Genomic DNA, 26,372 nt, shown 5'->3' with positions numbered 1-26,372 from the left:
ATCAAAGCATGCGGTCTACGCAGGTAATAAAAGATGCGGTCTACGCAATCAAAGCATGCGGTCTACGCAGGTAATAAAAGATACGGTCTACGCAATCAAAGCATGCGGTCTACGCAGGTAATAAAGGTATTGTTACGCAACATGATTGAAACAATTTGAGGAATTCACAAGGCACAAAAAGGATACAGGGCGGGACATTCTTCGCACGCATCGAGCATTGTTCGCAGAAGTTGTGGCCTGAGGTCAACTCGAAGGTTCACATTTCAAAAGCGCGCGTCCTCACATGGTTTAAAGTAACGAAGGTGCGCAAACGCGTCGTTGACCCGAACAAAGGTACGGAAGGTGCGTTGACCGCAAGGGGAGTTTTACTGGCATCAATTCTGATACTTTGCTTCCTTGTCACTCTATGCTTTACTTTCCTTTTACTAGTAATTTAAGCACATTGCACTGCCTCGGGCAGGTTTTATTCTTTTTCAAAGTTACACTTTTTGCAAAACACGTGATGGGAATGAAACAATCCATTTTGTTCAAAACATGTTGCATTTGTAAACTTCTTATGCATCGCATCGCAAGGTATCACACCACAATGTGAACGAAATTGAACTCATTTTGGAAATTTGCATCGTAATAATCAGGTAGTGAACCGACTTACAACTCGATAAGCAAAACAAAGACATAATACAACCAAACAAGCGTGAGTACAACTCGATAAACAAATCAAAAGCTCAAAGAGGGTGAAAATACAACTCGATAAGCAAATGCACAACAAGTTGTCAATCGGACCGGCGTGCCCCCGCAAGGATCGATCACCGGGGAGGGGTTGGAGGTGGTGAAATTCCCCGATGCCTAGCATAAACAGCTTAGGAAACCAGAAGGAAGCTCATCGGCTTGGGGGAGAGACCATCGGCTACAAAGAATGGCTACCGGCCATAAAATTGCCTTGTCGGCAAACTATTATGGCCGGTCGGCAAACAGTTTGGCCGGCCGGCACTAAATGAGGGGATCAGCAGAATGTTGACACCTGTCCCCCACTCAACCTTATCTCCTACAAAAGATCCCAACTTCGTAGTTTTTCTCATTTTCACACTGATTTGCTCCAATGGAAGAGTTTCTTGCTCAAAACCTCACAGCTTGGATTGCTAGCTTGGATGGCTCGGAAAAAGTGAATTTCCGGGGTTTTGGCATAAATGCACTATTCACTCTGGGTCGCACCCCCTTGCACTTCCCGTTTCTTCATGCCGCGGCAAGGTTTTGAAATCCGGTGACACATGTCTTTAGCTTCGCCGGGCAAGAGATATGTCCTACCTTTGAAGACTTCCGAGCTTTAATGGAGTCCGAGCGCGACGAGGAGCTCCTGCCCCAACTTAATTTTGGTCATGCCCATTCCTTAGGGCGCATGTGTGGACTCAGCATGCGTGACGCTCGGTCCCTGATTTGTGACGGGATGCTGGACATTCCGAGTTTGCCCAATCGATTTTCTGATGCTAGTGATCGCAACAACCATCACTGGCAAGGCTTCCGGCAGCACGCCCTCTGTTTGTGCATGCTATCCCATTTTCTATTTGTCTTAGGCTCTGGAGGGGCTAGTGTCCGGCTGATTGAGGTTGCCCAAGGCTTGAGGGAGGGCAAGAGCTGTATTGCCATGACTCTGGCCGAGACGTTAATGGGCTTAGACGCCTTTTATCGCCATGAGATGACCAGATTAGCAGGAAGTCCACTACTACTACAGGTAATGTTTCCCATCCAATCTCGCATTCATGTATTGCTCACATCACTCGGCCCTCAAGCTCGGTCTTTTCTCACAAAACCCCATTCTCACTCTTCTCTCCTCGTACATCTTTCTATTCTTTACTCTCTCACTTTTCAATCCCTCCCCAGGTATGGCTGATGGACAAGCTACAAGTTGTGGACTCTTGCCCAGCATATTAAGCTCGCGGCTACTTCTTCCGGCACCGTCTAGTCAATGCCTTAGATGAGGGATGGTGGTTCGCTTGGATGTGCCGTTTGTCCGCAGACCGTATTGCTTGGCGGTGCCCTTGGCTGGACCTTCCGGCAATGAGTTACAACATGCCCCGGCAGATTGGGATTCAATTGGTTGGTCTCACTCACTGCGTATTCTACTTCCCATTTCGGATTCGACGCCAATTTGGCCATGATCAGACCTGCCCGCCAGAGGGGATAGAGTATCCTGCTGCATTCCCGGCCCGAGGCGTACAGCTTGCTTAGCAGGCCACCGCATGGAGGATGAGAGAACTCCTAGCCCCCGCTCTTACTTTCAGTTGCACTTTGTCTGACGAGTGCGTGGATTGGCTTAACGAAGAAGCACAGATTGGGCCCAGCTTGGCATCAGAGGCTTCGACCAGCTCTGGGAGGGGGCGCAGGAACACCTGACTTGACTATGCCCCAGATTTATTGCTTTATTAGTACTTTCAAGTTTTCTTTATGAATGTAATAAAAAAGCAACTTCAATTGTATGCAAGAGCAGGAGAACTCTATTTTGAAATCAATGAAATTGAAAGTTGTGGCACTGAAAATTTTCCGTCTTGGTCCAAAGATGGTCAAAGTTGTAAAAAGATTATTTGAACAAAGTCAGCTTTTATTAAAACTTCTCAAAAACATTTTTGATGTGGATCAGAACTGGACACGCCTGCGATTTGTCACTGAGACGCACAACCCTAGATCCCTGCAACTGGAAAGTTGCCCCTAGTCTGAAGAGCGCCGCAGCACTGCACAGTAACAGAAAGTTGCCCCTAGTCTGAGTAGCACTGTATTGGGGATTCCAACGAATGCTGATAGACAGAGATGACCGAGATGATCAAATGGACAAAGTTGATCGGGGAAGTGTTATGGCTGAACTTCAGGATGAAGCTGCCTACATATCCCAAGGATGGGAATCAAGCCTTACGTAGTTCCGGCTTAGGTTCGCTCGAGTATTTTCACTCTCCTTTTGCGCTCTAACTTTTGCCAAGGCTGCCCTTTGCGGGTTTTCAGCCTTGCGAGCTCAGTTTTTATATTTTCTAATTTTTTGTGCTCTGACTTTTGCCTAGGTCGCCCTTTCGGGTTTTCGGCCTAGCGAGCCTCTCAAGGGTAGTATTTCTTCAACTTGTCCATGTTGATCGGTTGGGAGAATTCCAAGCCATCTAGGTCCATTAGAACCACAGCTCCACTTGACCAGATAGCTTTGATGATGTAGGGACCAGTCCAATTGGGTTTGAACTTGCCCCTCGGGTCGTGGATGGGAGCTCGGTTGTCTTTGAGCACCAAATCCCCTTCCTTTAGATTTCTGGACTTAACCTTCTTGTTAAAAGCCCGCGCAATTCTGCGTTGATAACTCTGGACGTGGTACAGTGCTTTCAGCCTTCTCTCGTCAAAGAGCATGAGTTCCTCAAACCTGCCCTGTTGCCAATCTGCCTCAGCTATCTGACACTCAGCCAATACCCGTAAAGACGGAACTTCAATTTCAATAGGTAGAACAACCTCCATTCCATAAACTAACGAATACGGAGTTGCCCCGATAGAAGTTCTAATTGAAGTCCTGTAGCCCCACAGAGCAAACGGCAACTTATCTGGCCAATCTCGATAGGTCTCCACCATTTTCCGCAGTATATGCTTGATGTTCTTGTTGGCGGCCTCAACTGCACCGTTGGTTTGCGGCCGGTACGTAGATGACTTATGAAAAGCCACGTTATACTTTTCCAACAAGTCGACCACTTCTTTCTTAAAGTGGGACCCATTATCCGAAATGATCTCGTTTGGCACCCCGTAGCGACAAATGATGTTGTTTCTGATGAACTTGGCGACGTGCGACGCCTTCAACACCGCGTATGATTGGGCCTCGACCCACTTTGTGAAATAATCTATCGCTACCAGGATATACTCATGTCCGTTCGACCCCTTCGGGGTAACAGCTCCGATCACGTCAATTCCCCAAACGGAAAATGGCCACGGGGACGTCATGTTGTATAGCTTGGACGGTGGGATGTTCATACGGTTTGCATGGATCTGGCATTTGTGGCATCGCCGAACAAAGCCGATACAATCTTCCTCCATGGTTGACCAGTAGTAGCCCTGTCTGAGGATCTTTCTGGCCAGCATTACTCCATTCATGTGTGCACCGCACTCCCCTCCATGGATGGCCTCCATTAGGCGCTTCGACTCTTCAGCTTCTACACAGAGCTTATGCATTCCCAGATGACCCCTTTTGTACAGCTTACCCCCGCAGATGATGAACTGAATAGCCATTCTTCTAATGGCCCTCTTATCCTTGGCGCTTGCCCCTGGTGGATACGTCTCCTTTTCTAAGAAGTTCCAAATGTCGTAATACCAGGGGTTGTCGTCTTGAGCCTTATCTATGGCGGAAATCGACTCGTATGCCAGTGCAAACTTCTGATCAATGATGACTGGACGCATCCGGACTCCGGACGGGATGTCTATCATGGAAGATAGAGTTGCTAATGAATCGGTGAACCTGTTGTTCTCTCTCACTAGGTGGGTGAAATTTAGCTTCTCAAACCGAGGAATTAACAAATCCAAGGTTTGGTGGTAAATTATCATCCTTTCCTCTTTGACTTTCCAGTCTCTTTTTGCTTGAGACACAACAAGGTTCGAGTCCCCAATGACGTCCAACCGTCTTGCCCCTAGTTCTAGGGCTGCTTCCAGACCAGCAATACATGCCTCATACTCTGCCTCATTGTTCGAGACTTTGAACTGGAGCTTGAATGCTAAAGGGATACGGGAATCGTCGGGTGCTATCAGCAACACCCCTATCCCATACCCATACTGGTTTGACGCTCCGTCAAAGTACATCGTCCAAGTTTCATCCTCGATGTACAGAATGGCTTCATCTGGGAATAGGTACTCAACCGCTTCATCCCCCTCAACCGGGTGGTCGGCAAGGAACTCCACTACCGCTCTTCCTTTCACTGACTTGCGTGTTACATACTTCAAGTCAAATTCAGAAAGCAATAGCAGCCAACGGGCTAGCCTACCCGTAAGTGCTGGCTTCTCAAAAAGATATTTGATGGGGTCCAATCGTGAAACCAACATTACAGAGTGAGCTAACAGGTAGTGCCGCAGCTTCCTGGTAGCCCATACCAAGGCCAAACAAGCCTTCTCCAGTGGTGTGTAGCGGGTCTCGTAATCCAGCATCTTCTTGCTCAGATAGTAGATGGCCCTTTCTACTCTGTCCTCTGACTCTTGCGCGAGCATGCAGCCCATGGTGGTCTCAGTTACCGAAAGATACAATATCAACGGTCTCCCCGGTTCTGGCGGTGACAACACGGGCGGGTTCTGTAGATACTCTTTGATCTGTTCAAAAGTTGCTTGACATCGGCCGTCCCATTGGAATTTCTTTCCTTTCTTCAGGAGACCAAAAAGTGGTTCACAAGTCGAGGTTAATTTAGAGATAAACCGTCTTATGAATTGCACTTTACCTAGAAAGCCTCGCACCTCCTTTTCAGTCCTCGGTGGTGGCATTTCTAAGATGGCCTTGATTTTGGAAGGGTCGACCTCGATGCCCCTTTGTGTAATCAGAAACCCTAGCATCTTCCCTGCTGTAACACCAAAAGTACACTTCTGGGGATTCAGCCGCAGCCGAAACTCTCTGATCCTTTGGAAGAATTTTTGTAAGGCGGTGTAGTGGCCTTCTCTTTCTTTGGACTTGACAATCATGTCGTCCACATACACCTCGACCTCTTTATGAATCATATCATGCAATATCGTGGTTGCTGCCCGTTGATAAGTAGCTCCAGCGTTTTTCAGCCCAAATGGCATCACTCTATAACAATATGTACCCCACGGGGTAGTGAATGCAGTCTTCTCCCGGTCTTCGGGTGCCATTACTATCTGATTATAGCCTGAGAAGCCATCCATAAACGAAAGCAAGGCGTGTCCTGTCGTGAAATCTACCAATTCATCAATGTGCGACAAGGGAAAGTCGTCCTTCGGACTGGCCCTGTTCAAATCTCTGAAGTCTACACAGACCCGAATTCTGCCGTCCTTCTTCGGCACCGGAACAATGTTGGCCAACCAAGTCGGGTACTCAGACACCAGCAGGAAGCCTGCATCAATTTACTTGGTGACCTCTTCCTTGATCTTAAGGGCCCAATAAGGGCGGATCCTTCTGAGCTTCTGTTTGACAGGTCGGGCCTCGGGATCAAGAGGGATCCGGTGCTGTACAATCTCAGGATCGATTCCAGGCATGTCTTCGTAGGACCACGCGAAAACATCTTTGAAATCTTTTAACAAAGCGACTAAGCGCTCGCGTTCCTCAGAAGACAACGTGGACCCGATCTGGACCAGCCGCGGGTCCTTCTCAGTACCAACATTCACAGTAGTGATTTCATCCATTAAAGGTTTAACAAATCTGTCCTGCTCTTGATCAATTAACCGTTGCAAAACCGGAGGAATTTCTTCCTCGTCGTTTTCATCAAAATTTTGAAAATCCTGATTTAAGCAATAAATCAAAGGCATAGAAAAATACTCAGAAACCACATCCACGTCGTTCTCATTAAACACTTCCGAGCTATCGGATTCCTCTGTTACAACAGACTCAAAAGAAAATGAAAACGACGACCTAGACAGGACCGTGGCATCCGGGTTATCACCCCCAGGAATACCGGACTCAGACTCAGTTGAGCTGGAACCTGATTCCGACGCACAAGATTCGGTGGAATCAGATTCCGGCTCACTACCTGACCCGGTGCTGCTAGATTAAAAGCCTTCTTCATATTGCCAGATGAGAGAAGGTGCGATGGACGCATCCAAAATAGCTGATGGTAGGCCCGCAGCCGCTTCATTCCCAATCACACATACCGAGGAGCTATCCCCCAAGCACTTCTGTTCGATCGGAGGATCTGAAAGCAGACACGCCAGCGCTGCCCCCATTTCATTTTCAGTGTCCTCAGACTGCACTTCCTTACTTTGCTCAGCCTCAGCCGATAGATCTGCCTGCCCTTCGGCGATGTCATCCTTAGATAACTGCAAATCAAAGAAGATCTCAAACCCCGGCACGCGCTTCTTCTCCGCGTTGAGCCACGGCTCTGGGAAGCCACAGAACGGAAAGTCCTCCCCCTCCCGGACGAAGCGTCCGTTTAGGGTTCCCCGAATGGGCTGGTGCATCAAGTCAAAGGGCTTCCCCATCTGTTTCGCCCTGGCCCTGCCGGCCATTTCCTTTCCTTTCCTTATCCAATCCTCTTTGGTGGGTAGGTAGCCCAAACCAAAGGTATGGGGGTTATGTGGCACTTCGGCCGATGCTGCGACACCTTTCCTGCCGCTCTTGCCCAATCCCATCCCGGGGATGTGCTGGAGTTTGTTCATGAGATAGACTGCTTGGGCACTGACATATACCCCTTCATTAGTTGTCATGATGTTCTGTACGACCCGAGCCTCAGCCAAGGTAAAACCTGATATGAACACATCTTCCATACCGTGCTCGATTTCTAGAACAGGCGTAGATACCTCCGGCGGTGGATGAATTGATGAGTTTCCAAAAACAATGGCTACTCCCTTCCCATAGGGGTATTTCACCACTTGATGTAGGGTAGAGGAGACCGCCTTTACCTGATGCAGCCACGGCCGCCCCAAAAGTAGGTTGAACGTTGCAGGAACCTCCAAGACGTGGAAGTCTATCTCGTGCTGTCCCGGCCCAACCTTTGTTTGAATGTTAACTGTCCCCATCACTTCCCGGCTTGTGTTGTCATACGCCCGAATTACCTGGGCCGTTGGTACGAAATCCGCGACTTTCAAACCAATCGCATAAGCTGTCCTTGCCGGGCAGACGTTGATGGCGGACCCCGTGTCGACAAGCACCACAGGTATCCATTTATCCCTGCACTCCACAGAGATGTAGAGTGGCTTGTTATGGTTCACACCCTCGGGTGGTAGTTCTTTATCAGAAAAACTCAATGCTGGGGAACTTCCTCCCGAAAAGACTAAGCCCACCAGCTGTTCGGGCGTGGTGTCTATGGAAAGCTTGGCTTTGTCCATGGCTGTAAGGACGGCTTGTCTATGCACTCGAGAAGCCATAAGCAGTCCCCAGATGGAGATGTCTGCTTGTATCTTTTTCAATTGCCTCAATACGGCCTCATCTTCAAGTTGCCTTTCCTTTTGCTTCTCTGCCTCCTTATCTTTTCCCGACGCTTCCGGTTGATCTAGGTGTGGAGGTTTGAAGTACCGTCCACTCCTGGTCATGTGATCGACTTCGCCGATATACCAGGTATCATCTGGTTGGTTATCTTCCCAATCTTCGTCCGTGTGGGCAAGACATAGATCGTCGTCTTCCCACCACATACCATCTGCAGCCGACAGACATCTGTCTGGTTCTGGCATAACTGTTCCGATACTTGCAGTACCTTTTATCCCTATGCTTGAAGCATTTTCCATTTCTGTACTTGTGGCAGTCTCAACCCCCACATGGCCTTTTGCCTTCTTGATCCTCTCAGAATCTTCGAATCTTCCCTGTTCTGACTGTGTCAACGCAGTAGATTGCTCAATGATCCCTGTACTCAAAATGCTCCATTCTCGAGCGAAACTCTCGACACCGGCGCTCTCCGGCGATGTATTCTGTTCTTCGACCTTCCCGGCTGTTATTGACGCTTCTACCCCTGCCGGGCCTTGTTCTGACTGAAACTCCCCTACCACATCTGGTTGATCGTCCAACCATCCCGTGGCCTCAGCTGATTCCTCATAATCGAACCAGTTGACGGTTGGGTCTTATGGATCTTGATTACCGTAAAACTGGAACTTGGCAAGATCCTCTTTCACAGCTGTCAAATCATCCATTCCCTGTCCTGGACCGTCCCCTTGGATTACACACAGCTCTCCCTCGGCTGGGAATTCGACATTTGGTCTATTCTGGCCCATTGGTGAAATGTAGTCACTCAGACTATAGGCGTTCCCAACATCACTCCCAGATTCCGCAGACTCTGGTTTGACAACCTCTTTCCTGTTCTTGATGGTCACCACCACTGGCTTGGGTTGGGTTATAGAGACGTCCATCATGCACAAATCGGTGCAATCAGGGAGGAAAACTTTCGGCTTAGGCAGGTAGGAGGGTGTGATATAGATACTAGGATCGTAGGATGCGACCCCAGTGTGGATGAAATTGATTCTTTTGGGTGGTGGAACTTGGTTATGTGTGGGGAGAGGATTTGTAGTAACATTGGGTTTCTCAGGGGGTAAAATCACCCCATTATCAATGAGATCTTGAATCTCATGACGCAATCGAAAGCACAGGTCGGTGTCGTGACCGTGCTGCTGGTGGAACGCACAATACTTGGCTGGATTGTGGGTGGCGGGCAATCTTTCAGGTAAGGGCCGCGGCTCTAGGGGCTTCAGATGCCCTTTTCTGATCAAAACCCCCAAAGCTTTGGATAGGGGCATATAAAGTGGAGCGAAAGTTCTGGTATTTCTGGGAGGGTATTTGGTTGTTTGAGGGTTGCTTCCAGATGCACCGGAGAATGGTGTGGCTGCTGTAGCTCTTAGGGAAGGGTTGGTGGTGACCATACTCACTTCGGAGGTCCTGGTAGTTGTAGCGCCACTCGGGCCTGTAGTAGTATTTCGATTGAAAGCCCTGCGGGGTTGCTCTCGGTCATTATCAATCAAGCCTTGTTTTAAGGCATCCTCGATCTGCACCCCCATTTCGTGCAAATCAGCAAAGGTAGGGAAGGGGACTACAATCATCTTCTGCATTAGCTTCGGCTGAAGATTGCGCACAATCATCCGAATCTGGTCCTTGTCCGTGGGTCTTAAGGTCATCATCGAAGCCTTAGCCCGCCATCTGGTTACAAATTCTGAGAAACTCTCCTTGGTTTCTTGTCTCGTTGTCTCAAGTTCCCGGGTCGTGATCTCGATTTGTGTGTTATACGAGTACTGCAAGATGAAGGCCTCGGCCATCTCGTCCCAACTTCTTTTGATGTCATCTTTCAACTTGGCATACCATGCGGCCGCCACACCTGACAGGGTCCGACCAAACAAAGACAACTTCTGCAATCTGGTGAGGCCCATTGGCCTTAGGACATCCGAAAATAGTCGCAGGTGCACCATGGGATCCTCAGATCCGTCAAAACGATCAATTTGTGGCATCTTAAACCGATCTGGCAGCATCACGGCTGTGTCGATGTATCCGTCTCCAATGTCCGGAATGGACTTCACACCTTGAGATTTCTTGAACAGCTTCTCAAGCTTGTGCATTTTCAATGTCACGGGGTCCACCTCGGACTCGAAGGGGGAATCCGATAGATTGACAGGAGTGGACGCCTTGGATTGTTGAGGCGGAATCGGGGGTGGAGCTGGCCCCGTTGGGATGTCCGTATCTTCTTGGACATTCCGGGCGTTTGGCGTCTCTTCGGGTATCGGAACCCTTAGTGGGGGAGGGACTTGTTGTGAAGCTGACGCCTCAGTTTGCTGCCGCAATCTCACAATTAACTCCGCTTGTTCACCCATAACTGTGGCTTGTTGTTTGGCGAATTCTGCCTGTCGGACAGCGTCCTGCTGCATCATTTTCATGCTTTCCTGAAGTTGGCGCACCATCTCCTCTAAGCTAGCCATACTATTCTGCTCTGGTTGAATTACCGGTATATGTTCTCTTTCTGTAGGTGCGACAGGACTCTGATCCCTACTGAACTCAGGCGGGGTAGATAAGGCCCTCTGAACTGACTGTTGAACCGATGTCCTCTGCCTATTTGCCTTCCGTTTAGTAACTGGGGGAAGAGAGTGGTACACCGGTTGTCCTGCTATCAGATCCTCAGATCGATGGAGTCGGCGACCTCTGATCCAGAGTGCTTGGGGAATGTCTACCGGGTTGGAAGCAATGATGCTAAACTACCTAGCAAAAAAGGTAAATAAAGCAATAAATAAACCAACAACCGGACAGCACAACGGCATAAAATAAACATATAGTACACAGTTGAGAATCCATAATACATAGTCAGTAAGCCGAACACACTGTCCCTTAATACTGATCACTGTTCCCCAAAATCTCTGTTCCTAAAACTGAACCTGATACTCGCAGATAACTGATTCATAAACTGATACTGATGCCCTCAGGCCTACTACTCAGTCCTGCAAACTGACATGCGCGTTCCTGTAGAACCACACTCTAAAAAGCACATAGCAAGCAAAGAGAGCCAAAACACCCCTATGTTGGGGTAGGGTTTCCCTGTCTTATTTTGTCAGGAGCTAGGGTTTCGCTATGCATGCAGCGGTTTTCAGACAACCTAATATCGGGTAAGCAACCTGTCCTAACTTGGAATGGTCACTATGGATTCCGAATATGCACTAGGTCGAATGGTCAAAAGGGTGCCCCGGTAAACCGGGGTTTTTGTCAGGAGCTAGGGTTTCGCTATGCATGCAGCGGTTTTCAGACAACCTAATATCGGGTAAGCAACCTGTCCTAACTTGGAATGGTCACTATGGATTCCGAATATGCACTAGGTCGAATGGTCAAAAGGGTGCCCCGGTAAACCGGGGTTTGTGTTCCCATGCTGTCAGAGCCCATAGCCGGTCAGCCTTACGGACATGTCTTGACAAGACAAGCCTCCGGCAAACCGTTCAGGAATGGCAGATGGCAAACACTGTGTTCCTAGGCGCACCAATGCACATGCAATGCAAAGAAACACATAAGTGAAATCAAAACAGGATATCAAGAGTTCGAGTCAAGCTCTCTAAATCTCCCTAGCGGAGTCGCCAGAAACTGTAGCAGCGCCCTCGAAGGCCCTCGCTACAGTTCGGACTCGATTTGTGTCACGGTTCTAAATCTGAACCAAAGAGTCCAAATCTGGAAAATCGTTTTGAGAAACAGATTTTTGAAAAAGTAGTGCCAAACATGGACTGCTTTGCCAGATACAGAGTCGCCACCTAAATATTTTAAAATGGGAGAATTTAGGAAACCCTGACTCGGTGCCGAAGGCCACATGTCCGTCATCACCGGAGTTGTCTCGGCTCGGGAGCTTGGGTACGATCGGGGAAGGTCAGCTATGAGCACCCCCTTTCGCCCGGTCCGAAGACCGGCCTCTACTAACCGTGATATCCGTTTTTGAAAACTTTATGTGTTCTTAAACCAATTGTTAGCCTAGAATTACTATGTTATGCGCGCAGCAAACAAGTATAGACCAAATCGCCCAAATTGGAACAAAACATTTCATGTTTGTTTTGAAAATGGTTTGCTACTCGCAAGTAGGCTAAAATGCAGATTTTGCCACCCTCAAGTGGGCTTTTAGAAAAGATGATTTTGCCACTATCTAGTGGGCTTAAAACTCACAATTTTAATACATTATTCCAATTTAGATAATTCAACCTCCATCCACAGGCATTCAAGCAGTTATATCACATAAGCAGCTAGCCTCATGATAATCATGCTATCATGGCAACATTCACACGCATGCGATTTGCTAAAGCAAAAAAGCTTACCTAGTACTCCGTGCCAAAATAGTAAACTAGTTAGCAAAATGTGCGTGTCCTAGTTCATGTTAAATTGCCTAATGCAACACATACAAGATGCAATTTAGATAGGCTCGGTTAACCTAAGCATGTCATATGTAATGCGATCAATTATCACATATTCGATTTGTAAATTGAAGTACAAATGCAGTTAGCGTGATGTACCGAGCCCAATACATGCAGTACAAATGCATGAATGCACGCATGCATAGCATAAGGTATGCTGAATTTAAACATGCCCTAATCTACCATCGTAAGCAGGTAAATAAAAGGGAAGAAAGAAATGGGGATTGGAAGACATACACACACTCACCCACACTTATTACATCATTGCCCTTACCCGGAGGGTCCAAATAAATATTACAGTCCCAAATAAAAAACAAATAAAATTATTACAGAATTCTTAATTAATTAAAAGGAAGGATGCAAAAGAAAGAAGAGGGTGGCCACAGCCTCTGCCTCGGGATGCGCAGATGATGCATGCTCGGAACTCGGCTCGCCCGAAAAACCCGTACCGTACCCCTGCCACTTCTGTTTGTACTGCCTTATCTCTCTGAAAATTTCCCAAGTCCTGGAGCAGGTTCCTCACACACTGCAGAGCACCACCGGCCAGACAGAATTCCTACCGGCACTCCAGAATTTCCGTCGGCTGTTGAATTGATAATCGGCACTTAAAATGTTGCCGGCCGGCACTGAATTCTGCCGGTCGGCAGAAACTTCCTGCAGAGACAGTTTTGACAGCAAACAGAGAATAGACAGTGCATGGCATGGGGTTTTCAGGTACATGTAAGCATGGTTATACTTCCTATCATGTTTTGAACTCAAGGAAGCCTGTCCTTCGATCTTCGAACCATCAATGGTGCATGGTGGCTCAAAGAATCAAATTTGCCATTTGATATAAAGATGAATGCAACAAACAAAATGAAAATCGAAGCCTTATCAAGTTGGAGTCAAAGGCCCCGGTGATCGGGAATCGAGGCACATTACATCACTTGAAGTATGAATGTTCCTTAATTCCCACACTTGGTTTGACACCCCAAACCAAGTAAATGCAATGTATGTTATGGAAACATGGCTCAAAATGCAACATGATACCAAGATGTAAAGCACAACAAGCATTATGCAACCAACATGACAAATGTGTAATGCCAAGCATACAAGGTGCAAATATGATGCAAATATGGACCAATTTGGGAATGGGATTAACATGCTACGAGGCTTAACGAAGTAACCATGCAACAAATATGAAACAAGCATGCAATGGGGCCTAGAACCATAAAGGGGCAGACCTTAAACCATCCCAAAACAGCGGCCAAAAGATGTCTAAAAGGTGGACCAATACTCATGCTAACAAGCAAACTAATGGTCCCAAGGTTAAGGCACAAAAAGGAGACAACTCACCCCCACCAACATGACCTCTCATGGCATGATTAAAACAAGTAAAAACAGAATTTTACAGACCAAGATAGGACTCCAAACTCTCCTAAAATGGCAGCTAAGGTGACTCCCAAGAGGCATATGCACCAAGGCTCAAATGTAAGCATAAAGGGGCACACCCTCAAGACATAAAAGGGATCATAAATGCGAGCATGCAAACACGATTTAGGGACTGAAATAGCATGGAAAACAACTTCGACTCATTAAAGTGGACCAACTAAGGCGTGCTTGTGACTCATATACTTGAGGGCTCACAAGCCGAAATGCATAGCAACCATGTCAAACATGTCAAACATGACCAAATGGATAACCAACAGACTTTAAGCATGGAAAAATAGTGCTAATATCTTCATGGAACTAAGCCAACACATGCAAAAATCATGGTCTAAACATAAGGGACATTTCTAGGCCAAATGGAGCAATACAAAGCAAGTGCTACAAGCATACAAGGAGGCACAAATCCGGCCAAAAACAGAGATCCTACATGACCTAAAAACACCCAAAAAGTTCTGAAATGAAGCAAAAGCCAAGCAAGCATGCATGCCACCCTTTTGGGCCACGACTCAAGGAAACAAGACAATAAAGGGAGAGGGGTGTCCCTCCCCTATGCAAGACTTCAAACCGACCTCTTCAACCCTAAAAATACACTGATTTTCAGTGGTGAAGAGATCAAAATACAAAGATGACCAAAGCTTAACCAAAGAGGCAACAAAAGTGGCCAAACAAGGCCTAATAGAGTGAGTTTGCACTCAAAACACCAAACAACCTTAATGAAAGTTCTAAAGCATGAAAATATAAGCCTTTTTTATGTTATACATAAGAGCTAAAACAACAAGCAAGATAGGTAGAAAACTATTGCAAGTTTGGGGAATATAAAGCAAGATGCTTACCCTTGAAGAACCCTTGAAGAACAAATGGTCTAGCCCTCTTCTTTTGATCAAAACCAGTCCAAAAACTCAAGAATCAACCCCCCAAGTTCCTCAATCTCAGAGTAAGGTGTAATAGTGTGTGTAATGGTGCAAAAGTAAGGTAAAAACCACCTTTAGGCCAAGGAAACACACACAAAGGAGGGGAGAGAGGGAGATATAGGGATAGAGTGTATCTATATCTCAAAGCTCTGGTTTTTGGTTCCAAAATTCTAACCTAGAATAAAGAGGAAGACCCTCCCTCTTATAAGACTCCCTCTTGCAAAGCTTATACAACAAGCTTGCTTAGAGGGAGATCCCTCCATACACGTGTATGGAGGGAGACAGAGTTGGTGCCAGCTATCACAGCTGGCACAAAATATCTCCATAAAGTGGATGAACAGTGGTCGCCAAAAAAGTTGTTTCGACAAAAAAAAGTGCCGACCGGCAACAAACTATGCCGACCGGCAACAAAATGTGCCGATGGAAGCAAAAGACCAGCCGGTGGCCTCTAGGCACTGCCGGTGGTGTGTGGGGATGCCTTACAAGGCCTTCCTTGCCCTTCCAAGGCAAAACATAAGTGTTCGGTGTGAAACCAGACACTAAACGGTCAAGTTCGAAGATCCTGAGGCAGGGCGTGCGAGCCGAAACCTCCGGGAACTCTAAACGAACACATACATGAATAATCACCGAGTGTTCCAAGCGGTGACGTCCAAGTCTCAAGGACGGTCAAAAATGGGGTGTCTACAGTACCTCATCGTCGTTCATTGACCATGGCTAGACGAAATGTAAGTGACTATGAAAAAGCAGTTAGCAGAATTAAGAAGGAGAACAACAGGATGTTGGTGCAGAGATGTCGACATTTCATGCTTCAGCTAGCTATCGAAATGGCAGAAGCAAGCAACAGAGATTTGACAGTGATTGAGCGAAATAATGTCTTAAACAATGAAAAATATCTCTCTGACTACTGCATGCCAAATGAGGAATGAGAAATCAAACACCTTTATCTTTCATATATGTTTGTATGTTGTGTTGTATTTTCGTTACTAGAGTGTAACACAATGTTGTTGTTCATCTAACTTACGGATGTATTTCAAGTATTTGTTATATGAACCTGAGGTATATGAAATAACTAGATTTATAAGTATTTTCTTTATTAGTTCATGACTTTCTTTATTGAATTGCAATGAGTTAATGAATGTTATGGATTAATGAATGGATTAATGTATGTTGAATTACGTGAATACTTAAGGTTATTTTTTTTAAATTTTTTTTCAAACATGATATACAACTCCATTTTTTGTACCCACTTATAGATTCAGTGATGTGTGAAGAAGATGATTGGTTGATAATCAGATAATATTTCATTATCAACCAATCATCTTCTTGACATATTTATAAAATTTTGAAGTATTTCAAACAAATATTTACATGTTAGATGTTTATGAAGACATTTAAAAAAACTTAAACTTATTTTAAAAATTTGTGGTAATAATTTTTTTTATGATTTTTTTGAGAGTATTTTATGAAACCCAACCCGGGAGAGAGAGAGACAGAATTTGTTAGCTGGAGAAACAATCTCAAAGCCAAGTGGTTGGTCTAATTAGGGGACTAATAAAGTTACGACAGACGAACTGCCACATTCAACAGTACAGAAAATAGAACAGGTAGCTCAGTAAAAAGCTTCCCTTAACTGCGGCCCGTCAAATAGTGATCCTCTAGGTAAAGAATTTTAATCTCTATCAGGAAAGAAGAAAGAGTCACCTTCCAATTGTTGGAAGTTCAGTCAAAATGATGACTCTGGTAAGGAATGAGGGGTTGACAGAAAACTAAACTTGGGGGCTGGACAAACAAGCTCAAAGCCAAGTAGTTGGTCCGGTTGGGGGACTAATAAAGTTCAGACAAACGAACTACCGCCTTCAACAACACATAAAATAGAATGGGAGTAGCTCGGTGAAAAGCTTCTCGTAACTGGAGCTCGTCAAATAGTGATCCTCTAGATAAAGAATTTCAATCTCCATCAGGAAAGAAGAAAGAGTCGCCTTCCAATTGTTGGAAGTCCAGTCAAAATGATGACTCTGGTAAGGAATGGGGGGTTGACAGAAAACTAAACTTGGGGGCTGGACAAACAAGCTCAAAGCCAAGTGGTTGGTCCAGTTGGGGGACTAATAAAGTTCAGACAAACGAACTACCGCCTTCAACAACACATAAAACAAAATGAGAGTAGCTCGGTGAAAAGCTTCCCTTAATTGGGGCTCACTAAATAGTGATCCTCTAGGTAAAGAATTTCAATCTCCATCAGGAAAGAAGAAAGAGTCGCCTTTCAATTCCTGGAAGTCCAGTCAACATGATGACCCTGGTAAGGAATGCGGGGTTGACAGAAAACTAAACTTGGGGGTTGGACAAACAAGCTCAAAACCAAGTGGTTGGTCCAATTAGGGGACTAAGTTTAAAACTTAATTGGTTTTACTTGATTTGCTTGTCAAAATGTCTATTTACAATTAATTATACCGAAACAGATTGTGTTATGCACCTCTTTAAGAAATTGACGATTCTCTTAGTATAGAATAGCAATCAACGCAAGGCAAAAAATGTGAGAAACTAGACTTCTAAGCAGTTCTAATGACGTTGATTTGAGATTTTTCGGATTTATACCCAAAGAGAACAACACTTCCGAAATTACTGTTTAACACCAATTTTCTAGACATATTTGAATGCACCAGTTAATATAGATTTTGACTACCAAAAATTATGAGAAAATTGTGATATGCAATTGAATATGTAATTAATCAACTGTAAAAATTCTTTACCTAGAGGATCACTATTTTACTTGGTGCACAGGTTTTGTTTTTCTTGATTTTTTTATTACAGTGACAACTCATCTCTTATTGATATATGTGGGATTGTCAATTCAGAAAGTCACATGGCAACAATGAATTCATCGATTTAACTTACAGTGAGCATGCCTTTATGTTGTCGGTATGTGCAATGGATTGTCAAGTCATGTGACTTGGTGCACAGGCATTGCTTTTCTATGTTTTTTGATTACAGTGACAACTCATCTCTTATTGATATATGTGGGATTGTCAATTTAGAAAGTCACATGGCAACAGTGAATTCACTGATTTACCTTACAGTGAGCATGCCCTTATTTTGTCGGTATATGCAGATGGATTGTCAAGTCACGTGACTTGGTACACAGTATTTGCTTTTATCTGTTTTGTCATTCTAGTGACAACTTATACCTTGTTCGTATATGTGGGATTGTGATGCAGAGGCATCTTTCTAAAGCCGTTCATAACCAACTATTTAAACGACTAAAGGTGAAGACACAACCTTACAACGCATTTCGCCCTACGAAATTATCATTCATTTGTTTAAAAAAATTAGCATGGCTACACGATTCGTGGGAGGGAGTGGGAATCGCAGAGGTGGTAGGAACTTGCAAAGGGGTGACAGTTCACGACGAGGAGGGGGAAGGGGACGTGGCGATGCTGAAGACGAAACAACAATACTTGTTTTAGATTATGGTTGTGGTTATTGTGATAGGTTTGGGAAGCAACATTTTTTGATGCCCAAGTATTATCGAGTTCAAGGAGGTTCATGTATAGACCCATCTGACAATCAAACATGATATGATTTATCTGACGCTGCTCGCCTCAAGTGGCCCGCACTATTTATAGAGCGGGTACAGCTGGAAACCTTAAGTCGGGAAAATCAACTTAAGGTGCCAAAAGCACGTTCTGTTGAGATCCAAAAGGAAGATCCTGATAATGTTGATTGACTATGTGAAAGACTACAACGTGAGATTTCTCAAATGCGCCGTAGGTTAGCCCGCGATATGCAACTATACATAGTTAAGAAGGATGCCTAGAAAAACAGAACAAAACCAAATGTTGCGGCTATCAAGGGTATCATGGAGGATCCTGAACTTGTCTCTGCCGCTGAGCTTTCGGATTATTCAGACTCTGAGTTTGCCGATTTAAGCACGAATTAGGTGTTAATGTCTACACTTCGGCAATATTAGGTCATGCATTAATATGTAATGTCTGTGTTAGACTAAGTGTTTCCGTAATGAGTTTGTCAGATTGTCTGCCTAATAGTTGTCTGTCTAACTGTTATGTTTATGTATTGTGTGTTCAGTTCATGGTGTCCAGAATGTATATATGTGGGAGACTTATGTCTGTACTACCTATGTAACTAGAAACTGTTACATTTGCAACTTCAGTTATTTTGTTTTCATGCCTGTATGAGTATTTAGTAAATTAGTGACTTCGTATATTATGTATTAAGTTTTATTACAAAAATGTTGACAAAATTTATTTTAGGAGAAATACACATTCTCTTAACTTGTTCATCTTCTCAATCGTGACAACCCAAAAATGTAATCATTATTCATTGAATATAACAAATAACATTCTCATTCTTAAAAAAAATACACTACCAATTAAATAAAACAAATAATCTTTCCATTCATTCATTCATTGCACAACATCAGTCTTATGAAATAAGCAAAACCAATTGAATCACAATAACATCAACTCCAACCCAATATTTACATTACATAAGTTCCTGTTCGTAATCGGAATTCAAATTACATACAAGTTACATTACATAGCAAAAAATGAAAAAAGTACCATTCGTATGTAAAAAATACATCACCAAAATTTGAGGCCTTTCTCTTCTTCCTTCTTGCTGCAGCTCTCGCGGTGGCCTTCGTCTTCTTGGTCTACTCCGAGGTGTTCTTCGCGTCTCACCCTTCGTCGTTGTTCGTCGAACTGCACAGTGTCTGGGTGTGCTTCGAACTGTAGACCATTTATATCACATTCTAACCCAAAACAAAGAGGAAAGAATTTTTTTTTTTTTTAATGAAAACGGCTAGAAAACGGTTTTACTAAACCGGTTTTCTGAATTTCATTATCACCTTCTAACCCAAAACAAAGACAAAAGAAAAAAAATATATTTAAATGAAAACGACTTTAGTAAAGCCAAAATAAATTTCTGAATAACACTTTCTAACCCAAAACAAAGACAAAAGAAAAAAAAGAAAATTTTGCATGAAAACGGCTTTAGTAAAGCCAAAAAAAAATTTCTGAATTACATTATCACCTTCTAACGCAAAACAAAGACAAAAGAAAAAAAAATTTACATGAAAACGGCTTTAGTAAAGCCAAAAAAAATTCCTGAATTACACATTCTAACCCAAAACAAAGACAAAAGAAAAAAAAAATTTTAACATGAGAACGGCTTTAGAAAAGCCAAAAAAAAATTTATAAATTACATTATCACCAAAATAATGACAATAGAAAAAAAAAATTTTAAAAAATTAATAAAGTAAAATAAAATAAAAATTTAAATGAATAGTAAAAGCGTGGTTTCAATCCACGCTTAGTGTAGTGAACAGTGAAAGCGTGGTTACAATCCACGCTTATTGTAGCGAACAGTGAAAGCGCGATTCACAATCACGTTTTCTTCAAAAAACAAACTTATATTGTATGCACAGTGAAATCGTGGTTTGGAACCATGTTTTCTTCAGAAAACAAATTTATGTTAAAAGCGTGGTTTGTAACCACGCTTTCTTAATTAAAAGCATGGTTTGTAATAGCACTTTCACTATTCATCAAATTTTCTGCTCCACACAGTGAAAGCATGATTTGTAATAGCGCTTTAGCCTAGTTTGGGAAATCCGTCCAAACTAGGCCTAGTTTGGGAATTAAGATAGTAAATTGGCTTAATATGGGAAAAGCCTCAAATTTTTGCCCTCTCAAAACATGAAATTAGCACATGCATGCAAAACCCTATTTATGCTTAAAACATGTCCAATGGTTGACACTAAAATAGTAAGGGTCGACACCAGAGTGAAGCTCAAAATGCTTAAGTGTTCCAGCTGCAAGGGTCGACACCAAGACAGAAAGGGTTGACACTAAATTTTGGAATGCAATCTATTAGCAAGGGTCGACACCAAGAACAGAAAGGGTCAACACTAAATTTTAGAATGAAGCAATATAATTTCATTGCGTCAATAAAAGAACTCCCAAGCCACGTCAAAAAAGAGATCAGAGAAAGTAATTTCCGAATCGCAACCACCATAATCCTCTGCATATCCATGTCAATCTTCATCTTCATCTTCATCCTTAGTGTGCTCATTAACCATCGTGTTCGAAAATTCTTAGTCTCTAACGATCTCTACTTTTCTCCTATCACCACTACACTCTCTCATGCAACTGCTCTTCATCATCTTTAACAAAGAATGGTGGGTTGAGAAAGTGGATAGCTCCTTCATAGATGTGGCTGTGAGAATATATATTGTATAAATGGTACATTAGGAATTAGGCAATTTTAGGCAATTCCCTTTTCTTTGTATTTCCTTTTTCTGTTATAGATTAGAGCTATATAACTGATGTCCTCTTTGTAAACATACACAATTGAATATACAAAAAAGCTCTAGGGAATCTTACATGGTATCAGAGCCTTCTCTGAGCCGAAACCCTAGAAATTGATTGTGTCATCTTTTTCATTAGAATCTCACTGAGTCGTAATCATAGGTGTTCTTCTTCATCACAATCGTCTCTTAGAAATCAGCCCTTTGGTTTTATCCCTCTGAGTCGCAGGTCGTAGAGTACCAAAATCGCGAGTGGTATTCACGAAGTTCTCTCTCTGTGTGGTCGTGTTCACCAAGTTCGAAGCTTTTTGATCAAAGTTCTTTGATTGACCAAAGTTCTCATATACGGCTTCGACTTTTGGGCTGGAATCACGAGCCATCTTCAGGTTCTCTTGGCATCAATCTCTCTCTCTCTCTTCTTTGGTTTGGTTCTCTCAGATTTAGTTCTCCATCAGACTGCTTCCTTCGGCTTCAAGAACACTGGTTATTATATTTTACGCTTAGACCAAAACTATTTGGGTCTATTACACTGTGATTTTGGATTTATTTTGTTTTGTCCCATCAGATGTTTGTGTATTACCCTTCGACCCCTAGTTTGGTTATTTTAGGATTTATTACACTTGAACCCCTCAACTTTTAGATTATTATGATATATCTGGCTTCAGATGAGTGTGCTTTTTGTCTTCAGAAGGGCCATTGGAAGTATCACTGTCCTAAAAAGGCACGTCTGCCTACCACGTCTTCTCAGTAGTCTCAAACCTAGTCCCGAGCTCCTCCTCTGAGTACTTTTCGTCCCTCTATCAGTACCATTGCATCTGCTCCAATTCCTAATCCTGACTTAGCTTCCTTGAGGGCTCAGATTAGTCAACTTCAATATATGCTGTCTACCTCCTAACCCTCTCTGTCTACTTTAGTTGTTTCATCTCTTCATTCAGCTTTTCTTGGTTCTTCTTCTGGTATCTCTTCGTTTGTCTGGCTTTTTGACTCTAGTGTCTCTCATCATATGACTCCTCATCTCTCTTTACTTCAGAATTGTACTCTCTATCTCTTTCTTATTACTATTAATGCTGTTAACAGGTCTGGTATTTCAGTTATATCTGTTGGGTCTGTCTTACCGTCTGCTATGTCTGCAGTCTCTATTCCATCTGTCTTATATGTTCCTCAGTTATCTACCAGTTTATTATCTATTAGTCAACTTAATGCCTTTAGTTTTGATGTTATATTTTCTTTTTCCATCTGTTCTGTGTAGGATCGGATGTCCAAGCAGCAGATTGGGACTGGCCATAGAGTTGGAGCCCTCTAAGTGATGGAGAGCTTGCATTTGCCTACGACTACCTCTCCGACTGCCTATTTCCTAATATAGCAAATATAAAATATATATACAATATATATACAACATTTGTAGCCTGGCTTTATCTCGCTTCCTTTTGTCTTCTCGGCTTTGCAACTTCCGGACTTCTTCACCAAGACTTACATTTCCGCTCGGTTTCAGTTTATTCTTAGCAGACTCTCAATGTTTTCTGCTAAAACACTTTGAGTAGCAAACACTTTGAGTTTGAGCGGGGGTGTGAGAAAGTATATTGTATATATGGTATATTACGAATTAGGCAATTCCCTTTTCTTTGGATTTCTTTTTTCTGTCATAGATTAGGACTATATAACTGATGCACTCTTTGTAAATATACACAATTGAATATACAGAAAAGCTTTCAGGAATCTTACAGTGGCATTCCATGACCGATGAAGAGCTGTTGTAGTGGGCTTCAATGGTGCCAAGCATTGCAAAGTTTCCTTACAACTGTACTCCAAAGGTGGCATTCATGTTCTTGACAAGGGGGAGATTGCCATTGGCACCACTTTGGGAGATGCTTTTCAAAGATCATTAAGGGTTCTTCTCTATATACCTCCATACTTCGCCTGAGTTCACTAAGGAGGCACCGGAGTCTTCAGTCTTTTACAAGCAAAGAATACCCAGTAAGGTAAGATCAAAGAGTTGGCCTAGTGGCTGAGGTGACTATACGTGATGTCTAGGTTCAAGATATGTAGTTACGAGAAAAATAAAAAATTAAAAAAGAATGCCAAGGTTAGAATTAAGGGTAAATAACAGATCAGTGGTGCCTAGAAGAAATAATTACAGATAAGTAATAATTATTGTAAATATGAATAATTAAAATCATAAATTTTTTGATGAATTTATAATAAATTTTAAAAATTATAATTTCCCGTAGAATTAACGGTAAAATAGAAATTGGCATTGTAGCCCCAAAATCTATATAGTTTTAATTTTGCCTCTCTAAAATTTAAATAATTTTATCTTAGGCTCTCGTTGGAAAACTTCTGTGTTCGTTACTAAATACCCTCAACTACTTTCCCAAACTCCCAGTTCATATTTGTTTGAACACCCTGTATTTTGAGATATTAATATTTAGTGAATGGTATTGGTGGTTTATTATAATAATTTAGTGGTGAGATTTTTAGATAAGAATTTAATTTTAAATTATTTATTTGTATTTATCTCATCTCTTTTATATCTATCATATTGTTATTTATTCTCATTTAATAATAAATCAATTTTTCTTACCATTCCCCATCACGTGAAAAAAAAAAAACTACAATAACAACAAACCGTGGGCAACACCCATAGTATCCCCAAACCCACCATTCTATCATTTCATCTTTTCATTTATTTTAATTTTTTAATCTTCTTTCTCTCCTTTATTTCTTCTATAAATGAACTGAGTGAAGAGAGCTCCTCATATTCCCTTCTTCTTCTTCATTCATTCTCTGCATCTGCTCTCCCCTTCTCATAGATTATGTAGAGTAGAAATATTAAGTTTAGATATGGGAGTGTTTAGAGAGAAAATGAGTATTTTATAAATAAATAAAAAAATTGAGAGTTGTAGATTTTATTAAATCATACATACTTTATGTCTTAAAAGTTTAATCAGAATTACTTTTAGAGATCCATGGAGTAATTTTAGATTTATGGTGACAGAGTTAATTATTTTGAGGTAAATTCGGATTGTATACAATATGCTCTATTTAAATCTCTTTGTAAAGAGTTCTCCATTTTTAATTATCCTCAATTTGTAATCCACTTGATTATTGTGGTTATTAATAGATTTTGTAAAATCATTTGTTGTCGAATCGTTGATATTTTGATCATTTGGTAAAATTCTCTATAAATATTTCTGTGTTAAAATGGTGATACTCCGTACATGGATTGAGTGAATTTTGTTAATTTGTTTACTCCAACATGCCCAAATAAGCGTGGAGCTCGGGTGAGGTGGGTGAATAAATGAATTTGTTCGCTGGTCATGTATTGAGTAGGATCGGGTATTTGGTCCTAGATAAATGATGGTTGATTTGTTGTGCAATTTGGTAAATTGCTTGATTATCGTATCATTGATTTAATGTCATAAATTGTTGGATTCCTGATAAATTATTTTGTATCCGAGCCTTGTATTCTTGTCATATTGTATACTTCCTGAATTAATTTATTTTTCAGGTGCGGAGCAGATTTTAGCAGAGATTGAAATTGAGATTAGAAAGATTTATTAATATAAAGATATGGGACCCACCACTGTAATTATTAAATTTGGAGATATTTGTAATATTGTTTATTTCGGAGATAAATGTACTCTAGAATATTTTGGAGAATACGGTACAATTTGGAGACAATTTTGTAGTTATTATTTTTTGGAGCAAAACTTGTATTTTTTTATAGCTATTTTAGTGTATTTAACAACCTGGAAGTTGGGTGTTACAGAATCAAACTAACTAATTTGATATATATTTTAAACGTTACTTGTATGTAATCGACATAATTATATATAGAATAAAAAAGAGTAATGTTAGACATCATAAAATATAATAAAAAGTTTCATAAAAATTCTCCATCTTTGAATTACACACACTATAAAACACTGCACACTACTTAAAGGAAGGAAAATTTTTATGAAACATTTCATTATCTTTCTTTCATAATACCTAGCATATTCAAAAAAATGCTATGAAAACCATAAAATTGAAGGTTCCACAACATTCTCTATTTTGTGCACATTTTTTGTGTTTTAATTCCTTATAAGTAGCAAAAACTCATTTATATTTTGTGTGTTTTGGACTTGTGTTTGCAGCCAGTGCAATAGGGAAGGGCAACCATGATCGATGCAGAGCGAAGCTTACTAGCCAATGCCCTCCCTGATTTTTCCAATGAGAGATTTATATTGCTCTCAGAAACCTGCATTCCCTTGTTCAACTTCACCACCACCTACACGTGCCTCCTCAACTCCAACCACAACTTTTTGCGCTTCTTTGATGATCCATGACGCATGGATCGAGGCAGATACAATAAGAGAATGTGGCCAGCCATTTCACTCTCCGATTGGCGCAAAGGTTCACAATGGTTTGAAGTTCATTGAAAGCTTGCAATCCAAGTAATATCTAATGTAAAATACTAACCAGTATTCAAAGATCATTGCAAACCACCTTGTTACATGGACGAACACTACTTGCCAACTCTAGTCACCATGGTTTGCCTTGAACTCACATCGAATAGAACCAATACTTGGGCTGATTGGTCTGGAGGTGGCTCGCACCCTACAAAGTTTGTAAGAAAGGATGTGACAGAAGGCTTCTTGAATCGGGTTAGACATGGGTTTAATTGTAATTATAATGGTGGTGATATGAGCTCCATTTGTTTTCTTTTTGTGAGGAAATTTCATCCAAACACCCTACAATCTTTGTTACAGATGGCCCTGACGCTACTTGGATTTAATTCTTCTAGTGTATGAAACTCCTACTAAAATAGAATCTCGAGAGAGCAAGACGTAATGCCTGTATTTATTTACTAATTAGCCAACGGGGTTTTGGAAGGCCAAGAGATTCACAAAGTGAAGAGGACGATATAAGGTATAGGAAATAGGGGCAAAACGGACAATTGACATTCTGTTCATGAGGGAACATTATCCTATACAAATTTACATGGCACTGGGAAGATAGATAATAGGTACAATTTTTTTTATTTATTTATTTATTTTTGATCTGGAAAAAAGGATGTTCTGAGGTGTCATCACTACATCCGTAGGCCCAAGCCCCGGGGTAACTGGTTGCCAGCCTGATTTAACCCAACTCATAGGAAAGGACCCACCACCGATGCACCAGTGGAGCTCATCAACTGCCCCAGCCATGGACAAGTTTCGATCGGAGTA

At 42.4% G+C, this 26,372-nt stretch overlaps 1 pseudogene; it reads left to right on the top strand.

Moving 5' to 3' along the window:
* Positions 1 to 25,955, top strand: part of LOC114275445 (glycosyltransferase BC10-like) — a 42,632-nt pseudogene extending 16,677 nt beyond the window's left edge.
* The last annotated feature ends 417 nt before the right edge of the window (positions 25,956 to 26,372 follow it).

The sequence above is a fragment of the Camellia sinensis genome, chromosome 10 (genome assembly GCF_055761805.1).
Source record: "Camellia sinensis isolate YWXY chromosome 10, ASM5576180v1, whole genome shotgun sequence".
NCBI lineage: Eukaryota > Viridiplantae > Streptophyta > Magnoliopsida > Ericales > Theaceae > Camellia > Camellia sinensis.
Note: the sequence above shows the minus strand (reverse complement) of the source record. Positions and strands in the feature narration are given on the sequence as shown.